This window comes from Ruditapes philippinarum, unplaced genomic scaffold (genome assembly GCF_026571515.1).
Source record: "Ruditapes philippinarum isolate M1 unplaced genomic scaffold, ASM2657151v2 ctg80_1_1_1_1, whole genome shotgun sequence".
NCBI lineage: Eukaryota > Metazoa > Mollusca > Bivalvia > Venerida > Veneridae > Ruditapes > Ruditapes philippinarum.
This window is the reverse complement of record NW_026858371.1, coordinates 1-8,272: the sequence shown is the minus strand read 5'-3', so window position 1 is coordinate 8,272 and position 8,272 is coordinate 1. Positions and strand designations below refer to the sequence as shown.

Genomic DNA, 8,272 nt, shown 5'->3' with positions numbered 1-8,272 from the left:
GTAATACCGGCTCGCCGTGGCGAGCCGGCATAATCTAATTGAAGGGAGGCAATTCTGCAAGAATTTCCAATATAACTTACAGAGTTACCTCTCTTCTCATTCCATATTCATATGCATATTATAACTAAACTTTATATTACCACGGATTTACATTAAATCCGTGATATTACTAAAACAAGAAACTATTGCCAATCTTGTTCTAAAAGACTTTAAGAATTTCTGGTACAATTGCCTTATAGTGAAAACCCTAGTAATGTTCTCTTCCTTAAAACCATAAAAATTAGACTGAATGGCAACAGATTCTTAACTCTGGATACAATTATTTTGCATCACTGAAAGGATAAAACCTATATAAATTAAAAGAAAACATTGTTCAAATTTGATAAATTTGATAAATTTTGTTATATCAGACACTATCATGGTACATTTTTTGTATTCTCTATTTATATACTTATTGAAGTACAAAACATTGATTCGGATTTGTTTCAAATTTTACATCATTGGGGAACGATGAATGAAACTAGGAAAAGTTTGATTGACTGTAAGCAATAAAAAAAAATAATGTTTATCGTACCCTTTTCGCACAGTGCCTTCTTCTGCAGATTGTCGTCTGTAAATTTGAGAATGTAACTTCCATGATCATCCTGAACATAGCCTTACTTTCTTTTATAATTACCCCCTTCCCCTGAAATAAATAGAGTACAAGTATTTAAAGGCACATGATGCCTTAAATGAACGATTTCTTGTTCATCTTTAGAACGGACAAATATGAGTTTTATACATTGATATAATGATTAAGAGCATGTTAAATGATTGTCACATGAGGAAATTAGCACAAGATAAACAAAAACAATTGAGTTATAAAGATAACAGAGGTAGATTGAGCCTTTAAATCGCTAGAAACGGACAAATAAGATCTAAATGAGTTTAATCTATATTTTTCATTTTTTTTGGGCTTTTTACGGATGAAAGTTACTTTTTTAGATAGGTTATTCTTTGTTGGTGTTGTTGTTGTTAAATGGAAAACAGATCAATCATATTGCCGACTTAATATCAATATTCCTATGTTTAGTCCATATCTGATCTTTAAAATTCTATTTGAACAGTCATTTTATACGCTTGAACAAAAATACACTCAAGGACGAGCAAAATACTAAAAAAATCAAAGCAGTACCCGTTTCATCGTACTTGAAGATGATATCAACATGTAGTTTTTCATCTGGATCCCTTGTCCAATCGTTTGCTGTACTATCAATGTTGTCGTCTGCTGTGCCTTTAAGATTGTCGTCTGCTGAACCCTCACGACTGTCGTTTGTTGAATCGTCATTCTCCTTTCTCTCGTTTGCTGATTCGTTCTCTTTCATAGGTAATAATAAGCCACGAAAGAAAACAAATGGTTTTGAATTTCGACAAATAAATATATGATAAAATGAATTCACGTGCAATTCGAATTCATAATGATGTGCTATAATTATATAGTTTGCTTTTCTGATGGGTTGTATCGCTCGAATTGGTTGTGTAAAATTGAATTCTCAGGAGCCTGCGATAAATTAAAGTGATATAGCTCACTAGACTATAACAGGCGTGTAATTTTCCATTTTATATACATCTGTAAATTGTGTAAATATACAAAATCTAAAATTTGAGAATAGTCAAGTATATAAGTATATAACGTGCATACACAGTTTAACTCTTCTATATCTTAATAAGAATGCAAAATATAATAACTGAATAACCTGCACAATTCATTATATCATAATGGTATGACCGAATAATGTAAACGTTATTGTATACTTATACTTTCTATTATTTTGAAAAGAATCAATCAATTAAACGTTTTTTAAAAACTTTCATGTCAGCAAGTTGCTTGACTTATCACAACTCTTGTATATACTTTGCCACAATTTCTTATCTTCATATATTTCTTAAAAAGCAATTATGACCAGACAGAAACGAAAATCCATTTTACATTAAAATGCTAGAAGCTGACAGAAGTACCTTACAAAGTTTAGTTTTCTTTATGTTCCGTTGACTTAATAACTAAGCATGCAAGGCTCAGTGTATATGTACTAATATTTTGATCTTGAATTTCGTGCTCGTGAGAAATACACCCGCCTTGTATGGTATTCTATTTAAGACGATTCATGTTTAAATCTCGTAAGATAGAAGATACATGAGATGAGTACCGTTTTTTGTTGATATTGTTTTCAGACTTGTAAACACTTAAATAATCCTTCCCTCCACACCTCAGACGTTTCGGATGACTGCAATGTTTGTCGCAATTTGACGCATCCGTCATAGAATTACCGTAAGGCTCTTCAAAACAAACGCACTGAAATATCAAACAATATTATCTACTGAAAATCTATGTCACAATAAAAGAAAATTGAAAATGTGTAAAGTATGGTGGCTGATTTGTGCCATTCGTGTTTTCGCCCGCGACCCTCAAGCGAAAAGTCGAAAATTAACAAGTTAAAATGGAGGGGGCGCGGAGCGAAAACACGCTTATTAGCGGGGGCGCGGGGCGAAGTTTATTAAATAAAACTTCGTCCCGCAGGGGCGCGGAGCGAGATTTAAGAAATAAAATGGCGGGGTCGCAGGACGAAAACACACTTATTAGCGAGGGCGCGGTGCGAAGTTTAGTAAATAAAAGTACGCCGCGCGACCCCGCTAATTATCGTGTTTTTGTCCAGCGACCCCGCCAAGTCGATAATTAACAAGATAAAATGGCGTGGCGCGGAGCGAAAACACGCTAATTAGCGGGGGCGCGCGGCGAACTTTTATTTATTACAGTCACAAAGTTGAAACTTGTGCTTAACATAAAATGGCTTGTCTGGTGTTGAGGTCAAGACTATTTTCGTATTTAAACATATTTTCATGTGAATTCGACAAAAGTGAAAGGTTTTATTCTACCGCAAACACGTCTTTCTGATAAAGGGCGCGTCACGCGACTTTTCCCGACATCTTTGTTTCATTTTTGGAACATTTAAAGAGACGACAGCAAGAGACATCTTTAATGCATGACGATTTCCGTTTTTGATGTTTTTGCTTGTTTTATATCGGCGGTACATACGTTGCCATGACATCTTGCGCATGACGTAACTTCCTGGATTCAGGTGCAATGGCGCACGTTGGTTTATTTAAGGATGTATCAATTTCGATAACAAAAGAAATGAATTATAGAAAACGTACGTAAAATAAATTACAAATAGATAAGAAAACTTAAAAGAAAGATAAATTTATATATTATATTCAAGTAATTAATTAAAATAGAAAATTCGTTAGAAGCAACACATACATATTTTCTGGATATTCCTATATATTTTGAAGTCAAACATTTTCTGAAGCATTTGCTAGCATCATCTTTATAGTTTTCTTTCTGGTACCCGTTCCTTGAAGGAATAGCAACGCAATCTGTCAGATGGATAAACACTTATACATAAAACAATTTCAATTTCTATGGGAATGTTTATTGTATTTACATTTATTTAAAACCAATTAAAATATAAAATATAACCAATGCACTTTCAGTGTTTGAATCACGTCATGTACAAAATTCCTTATTTAGTATTTGATCTAATTCTAAATATTCACCCCCGTCTTCATTTTTTGTATCCAAAGAATCCATATATCAAATGCATATCGCAACACATATGGCCTACACAATATCTATACCAACTGAAGAAACATAGGCAATCTGATTTATACTCGGGGGGGGGGGGGGGGGGGGGGCTACGCCAGACATTCATGTTTACATATTTATAGCAATAAGAGTCATATAAACATTAAAAAACTTATTTAATAAAGTTATAGTAATATGATAATAATATATTGCCTTACCAACATGAATGAGTGACATCTCAATCGAGTAAAATCATACCCATAGTCCATCAGTTATCACGTTTAGTATTATATCATTTGGTTCATCATTTACAGTTAGACATTATTGTTTACGGTGACAAGTGAATATTTCGGGCGTTGCTATATGACATTGTTTTAATGCAGAAGACTAATTTGTCGTCTGCTTCGATATATCATACTCGCCTTCAATATAATTATAAATATATATGAGCCACGTCACGACAAAACCAACGTAATGCGTTTGCGACCAGTATGGATCCAGACCAGCCTGCGCATCCGCGCAGTCTGATCAGGATCCATGCTGTTCGCTATCAGTTTCTCTACTTTGTTAGGGTTTGTGAGCGAACAGCATGGATCCTTATCAGACTGTGCGGATGCGCAGGCTGGTCTGGATTCATGGTGGTCGCAAACGCATAACGTTGGTTTTGTCGTGACGCGGCTTATATATAAATATATGTATATGTTTCATTCACAATATATGCAGTAATATTTTAATAATAGATACAATAGAAACATTAAAAACCATTTTAAACGACGGCAAAATTTATGTAAGAAAATGAAATAACTATACAACATTGAAACTGACTTTCAAAATGATTATAATTATATAATTATTATTATATATATAAATATATATTAGAGTTCCATAGATACGATATGCTATAATAGCTTTAAAGGGTTTCAAACGGCAAAACTATAATTATAGGTTTAAGATAAGTTGATAAAATAACTAGAAAATGATTAAGCTAGACTACACGCCAACACTTAAACAATGATAAATATGATATTGTTATTAATGATGATTATGGTTTTGAGCATGATAAAAATGATGACTATGATGATAATTATTATGATGTTGGCAACAACAACAACAGTTATATGATAATAATGCTTATGATAATAATGAGGACGTTCGTGATGGTAATGATTATGGTGATGATGACAATGATGGTGTTTATCATGATGATACCCTTTATGATGATTGGTGATCATTATGATGATGGCGAAAACAACATTTACTTGATAATGATGGTGATGATGATGATAATAATGATGACCTTGGTGATGATGATGATAATAATGATTATGGTGGTGATGATATTGATGACTGACTACTATCATGATAATTATTATCGTGTTGGTGATCATTATGATGATGGCAAAAACAACACTTATATGATAATGATGATGATAATGATAACTATGATGATGACTAGTGATGATAATGATGATGATGATAATGATGATGATGATGATGATGCTGTTACATAGCAAATGTCTATATGAGTAAATAAAGTGAACTTACCAAAACTTTGCGTTACATAAAACTGAATTAAAAACAAGTAGGAAAGTAATTCATTTAAAGCCATTTTGTCAAATAATGTTAAAATTTTAACGTTTTGATGAATGTATAAAATGACAATATTACATGTCGCATCCTTATTTGAATGGACAATTTCCCCTTTTAGAACGTTTATCATTATAAATACAATTAAATAAAATTATAATCAATAGTGTTTTCGGGTTGGAGTGTACGCATTCAGTGTTATCTATGAAATCGCGATAACAGTTATAATCAAATCATATATCCGCATAAAATGTAGTATGAGCGGAAATTTTCAATTCGTTTCTGATTATGTTGATAAAACTATTTCCTTTTTCCATAAAGAGGAGTGTTTAAAGCTGCACGCCTCCAGATGAGCAAAAATATTTCGATAAAATCAAATCTAAGAAAAATGTACTAAGATTTTAGTTATGTATAAAGCTTCAAAATAATAGTAATAATTTACAAGTTATGTGCTATTAATGACCGATTTTTCAGTATTTGTAGCTATATTTCTACTGCGTTACTAACGCAGTAAAGGCTTTTTTTTTGCATATTTTAATCTTTTTATGGTAATTTTCATAGTTTGTTAAGTGTCATTGATAATGTGTAAATTGCATTCTTTTGTTAACTTCACAATATTTTATTGTTGAATACATTTTCAAATTTTCATGAAAATTATCATAAACCTGGAGGCATGCTGCTTCAATATGAACGTATATCGTAGGTTTCAACAGTCCATTTACCTTTAAGGGCCATCATTAAAGTTTTAAGTAACAATTGCAAGTTTTTTTTTTTTATCTAACGGCAAAATCTTTGTAACCCCGTAGGTGACATTTTCCACACTTTTTTCCCTGAACTTAATTCGTTGTTACGAAATATTAATTCGTTTTTACGAAATATTAAAATGTACTTCGTAATTACAAAATATTAATACGTTTTTAGGTTTTACGAAATCTTATTTCGCTTTAACGAAATAATATTTCGTTTTTACGAACTATCAATTTGTTATCACGAAATATTACGAAATATGTTTTCCTTTTTTTCGAAATATTATTTCGTACAAACGAAATGTTAATTCGTTATTAACGATATCTTGGTTCGTTTTTACGAAATAATACAATTCGTTTTAACGTAATATTAATTCATAATTACGATATACTAATTCGTTCAATAACAAAATATTAATTTCCATCCAAATTGCCTGTCGGCGTGGTATAATATGGATAAGCCATTGACAACAGCTTTACAATATGATGATACAGCGTGCTGTTAGGGTTAATGTCGTTGACTTCAAACCATTTGCCCCTCACCGCTGTGGATTCGAATCCCGACAGGGACTTTGGATTCTTTCATGTGAGGAAGCTCTCCGACTAGCTCACGGAACGTCGGTGGTTCTACTCAGGTGCCCGTTCGTGCCTGAAATAATGAACGGAAGGGCACCTGAGGTCTTCCTCCACCGGTAAAGCTGGAACGTCGCTATATGTTCTATACTGTGTCGGTGTGACGTAAAACCCAATCAATCAAACAAACAAACAAACAGACAGCGTGCTAACCAGATCTCAAAAAAATTTATTGTTTTATAGTGTTTGAACTTATGTACATTGTCACCTTGACATTCAGCCAACTGATCTCAGTATTTGGAGGGTCAAAGTACTATATCTACATGCAGTAACGAGAACAGCAAGTAAAATCATATGCTTAAGTAATTAGTCTGACAATGGAATTGAGTTGAAGGTCATTGTGAGCTTGACATAGAACCTACTAATCTTACAATCAGAAGGAGTCATCTACAAGCCTGAATCAACCTTGATACCAAATATAACGATGTTAAGCCTGATGGCCCTCAAGTTATTATATTTGAGTGAACAGGGTTTTTGAGTGAGACGTCATTCTCAATCTTTTCCTTGTAGGAAGGTAGGTAGGTAGGTAGGCATGCGGGCAGGCGGACAGGCAGGGTGGATGGGCAGGTGGTTTTTAAGAAGGTAGGTATGCTGGTAGGCAGGGAGGCAGGCAATGGGTCGGTAGATAGGTAGGCAGGTAGGCAGGCAAGAAGGTAGGTAGGCAGGGAGGCAGGCAGGCAGGGTGGGCGGTTGGGGGGGGGGGTAGGTACGTAGGCAGGGAGGCAGTCAGGCAGAGTGGGCGGTGGGTGGGTAGGTAGGTAGGCAGGGAGGCAGGCAGACAGGGTTGGCGGATGGGTGGGTAGGTAGGTAGGTAGATAGAGTGGTCGGCAGGGAGGTAGCCGGCAGGTTGGGTGGGTGAATGCGTCTGTAGTAAGCTAGCAATGTAGGTAGGAAGGCATGCAGGCAGGGTGGGCGGGTGTGTGGGTAGGTAGGTAGGTAGGTAGGTAGGCAGGGAGGTAGGCACTGGGTAGGTCAGTAGTTAGGTAAGTAGGCAGATATGCAGACAGGCAGGAAGGGCGAGAGAGTGATTCGGTTGATAAGTAGATAGGCAAGCATGCAGGGTTGGTTGTTGGATGGGTTGGTAGGTAGGTAGATAGGTAGGTATAATTACAATCATTGATTCAAAAAAATATGTATAAGGTGTATTTTCTTTCATTTATTATTGTATTTTATTCATAACTTGAATATAAATCGTTATTCTTATCACCTGTCTCCAGTTTAACTATCTTTCTTATCGATTTCATATTGAAAACAAAAAAACTTAAATACAGCTTTTATTAACTTCAGATTATTTACATTCCTTATGATAAAATATTTTATCCTTCATTAGTTATCAACTTATTTTTCTTTTCTTAAAAGAGGCTTTCATATCAATATTGCAGGATGGATTATGACAAGTTTAAAAAATACAGTCATGTCAAAACAAGTGTTAAAGAGATTAAAATGGCTCAATTTCAAATTTATTCGTATCACTCAGCTTTATAACAGTCGAAATATCTCTATCTCATTATGTAAAAAAGTTACTTAGTATACAGTAAAGATAATTCGATTTTTACATCAAAATTTAAATAGATATATTTCAGTATCACAATGCATACAATGGAACAAACATATTTTATCATAAAATCATTAAACAATTAAGTAACACAAAGCAATAGTATCAATTATGTTATGCTTTGGTTTT

The 8,272-nt window shown here is 34.0% G+C and overlaps 1 long non-coding RNA gene across 1 annotated transcript; it reads right to left on the bottom strand.

Moving 5' to 3' along the window:
- Positions 1-390: 390 nt before the first annotated feature.
- On the bottom strand, positions 391-5,385 carry LOC132752996 (uncharacterized). Its single transcript, XR_009628890.1, has 5 exons — positions 5,168-5,385; positions 3,299-3,414; positions 2,187-2,332; positions 1,175-1,357; positions 391-685 (listed from the first exon to the last, which is right to left on the bottom strand). It is a non-coding gene; the product is annotated as an uncharacterized LOC132752996 (long non-coding RNA).
- Positions 5,386-8,272: the final 2,887 nt, after the last annotated feature.